This window comes from Phoca vitulina, unplaced genomic scaffold (genome assembly GCF_004348235.1).
Source record: "Phoca vitulina isolate PV1807 unplaced genomic scaffold, GSC_HSeal_1.0 scaffold103, whole genome shotgun sequence".
Lineage (NCBI taxonomy): Eukaryota > Metazoa > Chordata > Mammalia > Carnivora > Phocidae > Phoca > Phoca vitulina.
In genome coordinates, this window is record NW_022589806.1 from 1,375,391 (window position 1) to 1,387,495 (window position 12,105).

Here is a 12,105-nt window from a genome sequence, read left to right on the forward strand (position 1 = left end):
CTAAACTCTTACATATATGATATTTTATCCTATCAATGACCTTGTGGGTGTTATTATCCCCATTTTACTTTTCAGGAAAATGATACTTATAACTTACCCAAGATTATGACAATAGTAAATTAAGGAAAAGAAGATTCGAATTTAGGTCTATGTGACTACAAAACCCAACCGCTTAACCACTGCTAAACTATTTTTGCCCTAGGAGTTAGATGCTATGGGAGTCATAAACCAAGTTTAAGACTATAAAACGTCACTCTTTGCCTTCAAGGAGCTATAACCTAACTGTGGAGATGCATGCACACTAGAGTGCTTAGTCAAGTGCAAGACAGGGAAGAACAACCTGTATATGTTAAGTGCTAAGGGAATATAGAGTAAGACAAGTATTTTGTAACATGTTCAATAGGTGATTCAGATTTCCCATTGAAAGGGAAAAATCTGCCAAACTGCCAATTCAAACAGTCAAAAAGAAAGGCCAGTGCAATCAATCTCCTAGCAGTGTTCATCTGCAACAGCGTCGGCCTTAAATATCATCATTGATCAAGGAATGTCTCAGAACTGTGACCACTGGGCTGCCAACATACGGTTTCACACATCTGTTTAAATACTAAAAGTGTCAGAAGCATCTCAGGTTATCCCCTTGAAATCTTACACTGAAATTCAGGTTATTATATTATAACATTTTCCTCTTGGTGATTTTACAACCAGCTTATTGCTGTGTGAAGAAAATGTATAGGAGCATGTATAATACTTTATATGATGGCAATTATGCTGCTATTCAATTATTTCAAAATTACTTTTTTTCCCCAAAAAGAATCTTCTCCCTACCATCGATATAAATATATAAGGGTTCTTACACCTGAAGTTCATATTCTCCTGGGGCTTTGTGCTTACTGATTTCCTAAGGTTAGGATGTAAAAGTCTCGAAAGGCCACATGAGGAATTCTAAAGACTGAAGATGCTGGCACAATGGCTACTGAAGGCATTAATATTCCTCTCCTTGGAGTACCAAATCCTGATAGGAGTAGGACCATCTTTTCAAGAAAGTTTTTAAAAATGTAATTAAACTAAATCTTTTGACAGGTAAATGTTACGCTTGAATGGCTTTCAAGTCTAGTTTGTAAATTACCTTCTTCACTTTAGTCTTTTCCTCCTTTAAAGTACCACGTATGTCAGGTCCCTGCTTCATGTTAATTTTTTAAAGTATCTGTATGGCATACTTCTAATTCTAGAAAGCAAAACAAGTTTAACTTATGAATATATTTTGACACAATTAAAAGACCCAACTAGATATATCAGCTAGATTGCAGAGAATATACAATTATATCATTTCTTAATACATTCTTGTCATCACAGACAATTTGATATTTACAGTGTTTTCGAATCATTTGTACCAGCCAGTCATATATATAATCTCCCAACAAACTGGAAATTATAGACACACAGCCCACACACATATCACAGATGTATTAAAGATAATTAATTTTTAGACACAGTTCTGTAGTCAACACACATTCATTTCAATTTCTAATGCAATAGTCCCCCCTTAGCCTCAGCAGATATGTTCCAAGAATCAAGTGGATGCCTAAAACCACAGATAGTGCCAAACCCTATATAAACCATATTTTTTCCTATACGTACATACCTATGATAAAGTTTAATTTATAAATTAGGCACAATTAGAGATCAACAATAACTAATAACAAAATAGAACAATTATAACAATATACTGTAATAAAAGTTATGTGAATATTATCTTATCTCTCTTATTGTACTGTACCTTCTTATTGTGATGTATGATGTGAGATGGTAAAATGTCTATGGGACAAGATGAAGTGAGATGAGTGATGTATGGATTGTGACACAGCATTAGGCTACTACCAACCCTCTGATGATAGGTCAGAAGGAGGATCATCTCCTTCCAGACCATAGTTGACTGAGGATAACTGAAACCACAAAAAGTAAAACTGTGGATAAGAGGGGACTACTGTATCTTCTAATTCTGCAGTCATCTACAATGAAGCATTATATTCATACAGAGTTGGCCCTGAGGTCCTACTAGACCTTCAATCAGAAAACAAATATGCAAAAATATAAATGATATTCTACTTAGTAAGAAGGAAAAGTTGGTTCTCAATTTGACTCAAACTTGGAAAAGATCTCAATAGTTATATAATCCAATCACCAACCAATCAAGAAATCCTTTTTATACTATCTCTATATCTACGCTATCCTCAAGTACTTCCTACCATATGAAAACAACTGTATGAAGTGGCAGCCCATTCTATTATTAGCTCTAATAGTTAGAAATGGAGGTAGAAAGAGACATGGAGTCTGAAACCAAGAAAGCCAGAAATACAGAAGTAAGAAAACAGAGACAGCTAAAGATAGAGAGACAGATGGATAGGAAACAGATGGAAAGAGAAAAAATACACACAGAGGAGAAATGGGGAGATAGAGAAAACATACAGAAGCAGAGAGAAAAAGGCAGAAATGGAGACACAAAAAGTTGACATATTGAGAAAGAGGAGGAAACAAGAGAAAAGAAAAAATAATGATGGAGGAAATTCTGAGAGATAGCAGAAGAGACAAAGAGGGTAAAAAGAGAAGCAAACATAGAGGGGAAAATTGGTTGTAAGCAACTATAGAGATCCAGGAGCATAGCAAAAACTCTCTCTCAAACTAGTCTATTTCCTGTAGCCTGCAGTTTTTGGTTTAGTATATAGTCCCCCAAAATGGAATCTTCATTTCATAGCCTTCCTTGCAACTGCATATGGATAGGTAATTGCATTCTGACCATTAAGATGTAACCAGAAGTGTCATGTGCAAGAGGGATTAGTCTTTTTCAGGGTTGCTCCAGTCAGTAAACCTAGAAGTAGTAGGTATAAGGTTTTACAAGCTGTTTAGACAAACAAAAAGTCTACAATCATTACTCATTTTTATGTGGTTTCTAAATACCTCATTATCCAACTTTTTCTTCCTTCAATAAAAATGTTTGTCAAAATTTTTCTCAAAATGTAATATACACTTTCATACACTGTTTATGAGATTTTAAATTGGTAGAGCACTTTGGAAGGCAAATTGTCAGGACTTGGCAAAATTTAAAGTGCTCAGGAATTCCCTTTCTAGGAATTGATATTATAGATATTCAAATACATATGCACAGAAATATATGCATGTTCAAGGATGGTCAATGAAGTATGTGTTATAATGGTCAAAAACTGGGAATAAAACAAACACACCTCCACAGAAGAGTGGTTGAATAAAGTATGGTATATGCATACTATGGAATACTTTACAGCTATTAAACAGACTGAAGTAGAGAGTTATGCATTGATATGGGTAGATCCAAAAATGTATGGGAAACACATGTGATCCCATATATAATGGAAAAATCTATGTATGTATATATGCGTGTGTGTATGGAAAATTATAGAAAAAGGTTAATGTAACTCTTAGGAGGGAAGTAGGAAAAAGTCTAATGCTGAAGGGTAAATTTCACTCTTTACTCTATATAGTCATGGTAGTCATTAATTCAGTTTTCCAAATATCTATAGCTCTTTTCCTTCAAGTAAAGATAGCATTGCACTTCCTGGCTCCATTGTGATTGATAGAGCATGTGACTGATTCTGGCCAATTACTTATAAGCAAAAGTTATTGCTCACACTTATGTTTTACTTTAAGGTGAGAGCATTTATTTGTCAATGTGCCTTCTACAACTATCTTTCCCTCTGCCACAGTGAATGGTAATGTTTAAAACAGTGGTTGTTCCATCAGTCTGGGTCACAGAATGAAAAATTTTAGAGCAGAGCTCCCAGCCAATGTTACATAAGTGAGAAATAAAACTTTGTTGTTATAAGCCACCATGATTTGGGGATTGTTACAACAGCATAATCTAAATTATCCTGATTGATACAATTGAAATATTTAAAATTTACATTGAGATAAATATACTTTATGGGTATATTATTATAAAAATTAATATGGTACCCAGAACAGCACACAATATTCTGTACATAGACAATACAAAATGTAATGAGAGTATTATGTGTCATGATCTAGATTCAATATACTTACTAGAATATAACCATTTCAAGGACAGGAACTATGATTTATTCTTTTTTGCATTCCCAGCATGAGTGACTAGAACACAGTAGGCATACAACCCATTCTTCTTGAATGTTGAATTAAATTATTTTTACCCTAACTTGTAGTTTTATATTAATCCCTATGAAATGTCAATATATTAGTTTTAGTCTAATCAAAACCAGTTCAAATCATAAGGCTATTATTCATTTTTATTGACTCATCTAGCTTTGTGTCACTGAATATTTCATAAGATTGTTCTTTTTGCCTTCAATTAAGTCAATAACAGAAAATTCTGAATAAGACAAAAAACAGAGGATGCTTGCAATGCTCAGTTGGTTAAACTTCTGACTCTTGGTTTTGGCTCAGTTCATCATCTCTTGGTCGTGAGGTTGAGCCCCGCATCAGACTCCGTGCTCAGCATGGAGTCTGCTTCAGATTCTCTTTCCCTCTCCCTCCACCCCCCCTTTCCCTCAAATAAATAAATAAAACCTTTAGAAAAGAAAACATACAACAAAGACCTATAGACTGCCACTATAGACCTCTCTACATGTTGGTATTGATCATTAATCTGTTTTATCAACTGGGTATGAATTCACTTAACTGTACTAGAATCCATTTAACTAGCCCATACTGGAATATCTTATAATGAGAGATTACTCATTTGATAAACCAGGCTTTCATATAATATATCAGTGTAATAATTCTACCAAAATAAAAGACAGGTTTGCTTAGCCTGACTTGATTCTAAGATCCATTATTTTATGCATTTGAAGAATTTATTGTGTGCCAACAACAGGGATACAAACGGGAACATAATAGGTATGGTATCTATCCTCTATGTAATCACAGTCTAATAGAAGAGATAAAAAAATAGGTAATAACAATGAATTGTTTTAAATGTAATGAGAGGAGAGATATAGAGTGTTTTGAAGGCCAAGAGGGGAGAAATCAAAACCACATTTAGGAGAAAGAGAAGGCTTTCTGGGGAAAGTGACTTCTAAGGTGAAACAGAAAACATGAAAGGAAAGATTGTTCTGAGAGAGCATGGCACATTCCCGGAACTGAAATGAGTTCAATGCAGCAGAACCAGAGTGTTGGATAGGAGGAAAAGAGAAAGTTGATACTAGAGAGGTGAGCAAGGGTCAGATCATGTAGAGATTAAGTTGTCTATAGTACATCTAAGCATGGATGTTCAGTGAGAAATTGGAGATACTGATAGGAGTGAAGAAAAGGGACTTGGGGATATATATGTGGTAGTCTTAAACATTGAGATGGTATTTAATGTCACAGGAGTCACCAAATTACCAAAGGATAGAGGCAAAATAAAAAAGTGGTTAAAGATAGATCCTTGAGAAACACCAACATTTAAAAGATGAGCAGGTTCAGAGAAATCTACAAAAGTGACTGAGAAAAAAAGTAACAAGAGAAATACAAGGAAAACCAGGATAAAAGCCAAGAGAATAGCATATTTCAAGAATGATAACTGTGTTAAATGCTACTGGGTAATCAAGTGAGTCAAAAACTAAAAAGTGTCCTTTATATGTAGCCAAAGAAAGGCTGTTAGCCAAGAGAAGACTGCCAAAAACAAATCAGTGGAGTATCAGGGCTAGAACCAGACTATATAAACTGAAGAGTATATTGAAGGTAAGGGAGTAGAACAGTGAGTGAGTAGAGACAACTATCACAAAGATTCGCTGTGATAGGAAAGACAGAGATAGGGTAACTTTACAGCATGGGGTCGGAGAATTTTTTAAAAATAAAATGTTATTTTTCTCATGATTAGATTGGGGTTATAGGTTTTGGAAAATAATACCAGAATAGTTTTTTTTCTTTGGTAAGTAAGAGAGATTTGAACAAGCTTTAAATGCTGAGGGAAAGGAGCCAGACAACAGGAAATAGTTGAAGAAAAAGAAAACACATGGTTAATTTACAGAACAAAAACCCAAAAGAAATACTTGCATAAGAAAAATTTCTGAAGCTCAAGTGGAAAAATGTGCCATACACAGGAGGATTTTTTGATCTTAAATTAGAAATGGAAGGAAGGCAGAAATGATAGGTGAAGGTATAGGTAAGTTTGTAAATCTTGTGGTGGGAAGTGGCCATCTTGTGGCTTCTACATTCCCTGTGAAACAGCTGGCAAGTTTATCTAAAGAGAGGGTCTGGTAGGAGGTTTGAGGAAGCATATACCTTTTCAAAAGTTAAACAGTTCACTCTAGGGCTTTTCTAGCATTGGATGTTAAATTTGTCAATTTAAGTTTCCGGAATCCATGCTTTTGCTTTTGTTTTTAATTAACACATTTGACTATATCTAATACTTTTGTGCTTTCATTGTTTCTATGACTCATAAAAATTTTTTCACTTAACTATAGAATTGAGTGGAGCAGCTAAAAGGGCACCTTCTCAGTTGACCAGCACACCAACTAACTTTTCTAATCCCATTAGTCCTTATACCTTATTTTCTCCATACTACAGTTAACTGAGGTTTTATGGGTATTTTAAGAAATAATTTAACCTCATTACCCTTGTGCAAAATATGGGGGAACTGAGATTCAGTGAGGTAAGTAACTTTCACTATAGCAAGAAGCCAGTTGGAGACAAAGTAATTCATATTTGTAAAATTTCTTTCTTGTCTATCAGAAACAGCAGTAACTATTGACAGTTGATAGATAAATAGACAAACAGACAGACAGGAAATGGGGTTAAACCCCTTGAAATATTCAGTATCAAGGACACTGTATATAATTTTAAGTGCCAAGTAATAAAAACAACATGGAGCTGTCAGAAAGAATATTTATATTAATGGACTTTCCTCTAATAGTACAATACATCTAATTTGTGCTTCTGTGTTTAGATAAATGACAGTACCTAGTTTTACAATATCCTGTTTCCTATGTTTTTAATTATAAAAGGATGATGAAAACACTGCCCCAGGAACAATTATAAAATAATGTATATTTTTGTCATATTAAGGGAGCTGTACAATAGGTTTTTTCTTTTTGAGTAATGGAAGGGTATATATCATACTTTATCTGGGTTATTAACTACTGTGAAGTAGGTCAGTGTAGGCTTTTGGGCCCCAGTTTTACTTCTTATTAGCTGTATGACCTTGGCCTAGTTACCTATACACCCTGACCTTCCATTTACTCATCTGAAAATGGTGGTAATAGTAATACCTACTTCATAAGGTTGTTGTTTGTATTATATTGTATATAATACCTATTAAATGCCTAACTCATTATCAGATACAGAATCAGCCATCAGTACATATTAGCTATTGTTATTGGTGTTGTTATTATTAATTCTGCTTGGGCAAGTCAGAGAAAGTTTTGCATAGGGGGTGACACTTGGAGAAGAAAAGTAAGTTTGCCAGGTGGTCAGGGTCACAGGGAAGAGCAGTACAGACAGACTAACTCTCTGTGTGTGTATGTACACATGCATGTGCACACATGTCTTGGACAGAGCAGGGATCGCATTTTATAAAGACATGATACATTATGACTTAATTTCTCCTCACCGGCCTATAGTTACAAGATTTTGAAGTTATACTCAGACAAAAGAAAAGTATAAGTACCCTCCTTTTCTCTCTCTTCTCTCATCATTTTCAGAATGGAGGAAAATTTATCCTGCTGTCCTACAACTTGTGTCCACTGCCACCATAAAACATGAACCCAGGGATCTGCCTACACCCTCCAATTGGGTAACCCTACTCTTTCTGCAGAAATAGTTGTTGAGGTTTTTCCCTTTTAAAACTTCCTTTCTTAACCTCTTTAGGGTCCCACATACCAACTGGTTCACCAGACATAATTGTGCTTGAAAAGGAGTCAATGGAGAAAGCTAAAGACTGATCCTTGGTAATGTACATTTTAAATTAATCTCTTAGAGATTAATTCGATAAGTTAATGGTACTTATTTTTTATAATAGTAATTATTATCATCATCATAATTATTAACCTGGAAATCTTGTCTCCATCTTACTTGTTTTCTTATACATCAATATAGCCCAAAACTTTCCTGAAAATGCCTAACTACATGCTGGGATTGCCCCATTTTTTTCTTAAATCCTTTCAAAAAATTTACCCCTCTCTCCCATCTAATATTCTATTTTGTGATCCCCTTTTTCTGACCAACACTGGTAGCATCTATCAAATTAACAAGTTTTAAAATAACAATCTACCTCAATATTAAAAAGCCTAAGGTAGAACAAACATTCTCATATACTGGCAGTGAGAATATAAATCATCATTCATTTTTTGGAGAGCAAATTAGCTATTATATTTGTATAATAACCTTTAAAAAATTACTATCTCAGATAATGCAAAGACTCATGTACAAGGATGTTATTCTAGCATTATCCCTAATAACAAAAATATAAGATATCCAAAAATATGGCAAAGGTTAGATCAATTATAATATGTCTTTATGATGGAACATGATTCTGCCTTAATACAAAATTTCAGGCAAAAACAAAAATTCAAATCCTTTAACCCAATATATCTTAAGAAAATAATACAAAATGTAACAAAAGATTTATGCATTATTATGTTCATTTCAGCCATATTTATACTACCAAGGTTGGAAATAATCTAAATATCCAATAATAGGAAATCTGTTAAATAAATTATGCTATACTCATATGGTAGAATATTATATAGCTATTAACAATTAAGTGTTCAAAAATTTTAATGATATGGGAAATACTCTTGACATAATGCTAAGGGAAGTCAAGTATAAAACTGTAAATACAGAATGATATGCATAAAAGGATTTATGCACAGAGATTATAGTATGATTTATAATATCAAAAGAAGCAAATTACCAGCTCAAAAATAGAAGAGAGTTTAAATTACATCTATACAATAGTATATTAAGCATATCATTAAAATTATTTTAACCACATGGCAAAATGCTTATGTTATGTGAAATTTAAAAAAACAGGCTACAGGGGTGCCTGGGTGGCTCAGTCGTTTAAGCATCCATCTGGTGATTTCAGCTCAGGTCATGATCTCACGGGTTGTGAGATCGAAAGGGCTCTGTGCTCCACAGGGAATCTGCTTGAGATTTTCTCTCCCTCTCCCTCTGCCCCTCCCCCATTTGCTCTCTCTCTCTGTCAAATAAATAAATCTTTTTTTAAAAAAAAGCAGGCTACAAAAGGAAATGAAAACAGGATCTCAAAGAGATGTTCCATGTTTATTGCAGCACTATTCACCATAGCCAAGATATGGACACAACCTAATATACATACACACATACACACACAATGGAATGGAATATTATTCAGCCATGAGAAAGAAGGAAATCCTGTCATTTGAGACAACTTGGATGAAACGTGAGGGCATTATGCTAAGTGAAATAAGTCAGAGAAAGACTAGTATTATGTGACATCATTTCTTTGTGGAATCTAAAACAGCTGAATTCAGAAACAATAGAGTGGTAGTTACCAGGAGCTAGGGATGGGGGAAATGGGGAGATACTGGTGAAAATACACAAACTTCCAGTTATAAGATTAAAAACTTATGGAGATGTAATATACAGCATCATAAGTATAGCTAATAATGCCATATTATATAGTTGAAACTTGCTAAAAGAGTAGATCTTAAATGCTGTCACTACAAAAAAGAAAGAATAATTATGTGACAGGATGGGGGTGTTAGCTAATGCTATGGTAGTAATCATTTTGAAATATGTATGAAATCAACATTGTACACCTTAAACTTACATGTTTTATGTCAATTATATCTCAATAAAGCTGGGGGGGGAGGACATTAGACATCAGGACATTAAGGGAAAATTTTAGGCTAAAAAATTAATAAAAAGCATAATCTTGACTATAGAAATACATATTATTAATATGCACACACACATACAAACAAACACAGAGACACACACACCGCCTAGAAAGAAATGTACTTAATCTTTACATTATATTTGGGTAGTGAAATTACAGAGTAAGAGTTAGCATTATATTCATCATTATCAATATCATCCCTAAAAGTAGACATTTTAAATAAATATGTATTTTTTTAAATCAGTCAAACCAATTAGGGGACATCAATACTGACCACAGAGGGGGAAAAATGATTATAAGGGACTACTATGAAAAACTGTATACTAACAAATTAGATATACTTAGATGAAAGAACCAAATTTGTAGAAAGACACAAACAACTGAGGCTGACCAAGAAAATATAAAAATCTAAATAGACCCATAACAAGTAAAGAGATTGAATTAATACTCAAAAAATGTCCCAGAAAGAATAGCCCAGGCCCAGATAGCTTTACTGGTGAATTCTATCAAACATTTAAAGAAGAATTAACATCAATTCTTCAAAAACTCTCTCAAAAAATATAAAAGGAGAGACTACTTCCCAACACATTCTATTAGGTCAATAATACCCTGATACCAACATCAGGAAAAGACATCACATGAAAAGAAAACTACAGACCTGAATCTTTTATGAATACAGACCAAAAAGATTTCAAAAAAATACTAACAAACTGAATTGAGCAACATATAAAACATAGCAAAGTAGGATTTTTGGTTTAACATCTACAAATAAATCCATGTAATATACCATCTCAATAAAATAAAGGGAATTAATCACATAATCATCTCAATAGAAGCAGAAAAAAGCATTTCACAAAATCCAACATCTTTTCATGATAAGGAATAAAGGAGAAATTCCTTGGTTTGATAAAGGCTATACATGAAAAAACCCATAGGTAACATTATACTTAATGATGAAATACTGAAATCTGTCCCCTTAAGGTCAAGAACAAGGATATCTGCTCCTACCACTTTTATTCAACATTGTACTGGAGGTTATAAACAGGCAATTAAGCAAGAAAATTAATGAAAGATACCCAGATTGGAGGGAAACAATATAAATATCTCTATTTGCAGATGACATTATCACGTATATAAAAAATCCTAACGTATCATCTAAAAACCACTAGAACTAGGGCACCTGCATGGCTCAAGTCTGTTAAGCATCTGACTCTTGATCTCAGCTCAAGTCTTGATCTCAGGGTCATGAATTCAAGCCCCACATCAGGCTCCACACTGGTCGTGGAGCCTACTTAAAACAAAACAAACAAACAAACAAAAAAAAAACCCACTAAAACTAATAAACTAGTTCAGCAAGTTTGCAAGATCAACACACAAAATTCCATGGTATTTATACACCCTAGGAATGAATAAACTGAAATAGGAATTAAGAAAACAATTACATTTAAAATAGCACCAAAAATAAGAAAATGCTTAGGAATAAATTTAACAAAAAAAGAGTACAAAACTCATATTCTGAAAACTGTAAAACATTATTGAAAGAAATTAAAGGACACCTAAAAGGAAAGACACTCCATGTTTATGGATCAGAAGACTTAATATTGCTAGGATGGAAATATTTCCCAAATTGATGTATACGTTTAATGCAATCCCTAGCAAGATCTCAGCTCTTTTTTTTTTTTTTTTTTTTTTTTTGCAGGAATTAACAAGTTGATTCTAAAATTTATATGAAAATACAAAAGATCCAGAATAGTCAAAACAACCTTAAAAATAAGAAAGTTGGAAGCCTTGTACTTTCCAATTTTGAAACTTACTTTAAAAACTAATAATCAAGATAGCGTGGGGGTGCCTGGGTGGCTCAAGTGGTTAAGCATCTACCTTCAGCTCAGGTCATGATCCCAGGATCCTGGGATGGAGCCCCAAGTCGGGCTACCTGCTCAGCGGAGAGTCTGCTTCCCACTCTGCCCTTCCCCCTGCTTGTGCTCTCTCTCTCTCTCTCACAAATAAATAAATAAAATCTTTAAAAAAAAGATAGTGTGGTACTGACATAAGGATAACACAGATACATGGACAGAATTGAGAGCTCAGAACATAAACTTTTTGTCAATTGATTTTCAACAAGGGTACCAAGACCATTCAGTGAAAATAGTCTTTTCAACAATGGTGCAGGAACAACTGGGTAGCTACATGCAAAAGAATTTAGACCCCTATCTCACATCACATACAAAAATTAA

At 33.9% G+C, this 12,105-nt stretch overlaps 1 protein-coding gene across 2 annotated transcripts in view; it reads right to left on the reverse strand.

The window, feature by feature from the left end:
* IL1RAPL2 (interleukin 1 receptor accessory protein like 2) overlaps positions 1 to 12,105 on the reverse strand; it is a 1,179,835-nt gene that overhangs the window by 1,113,099 nt on the left and 54,631 nt on the right. Inside the window, exon 1 of one of the 2 annotated variants that reach the window (XM_032397764.1) lies at positions 1,127 to 1,212. The exons of the other annotated variant lie outside the window; for it this stretch is intronic. The gene's annotated coding sequence lies outside the window, so the exon portion shown is untranslated. Of the gene's footprint in view, positions 1 to 1,126; positions 1,213 to 12,105 lie in introns of those variants that run through there. 2 annotated transcript variants of the gene reach the window in all.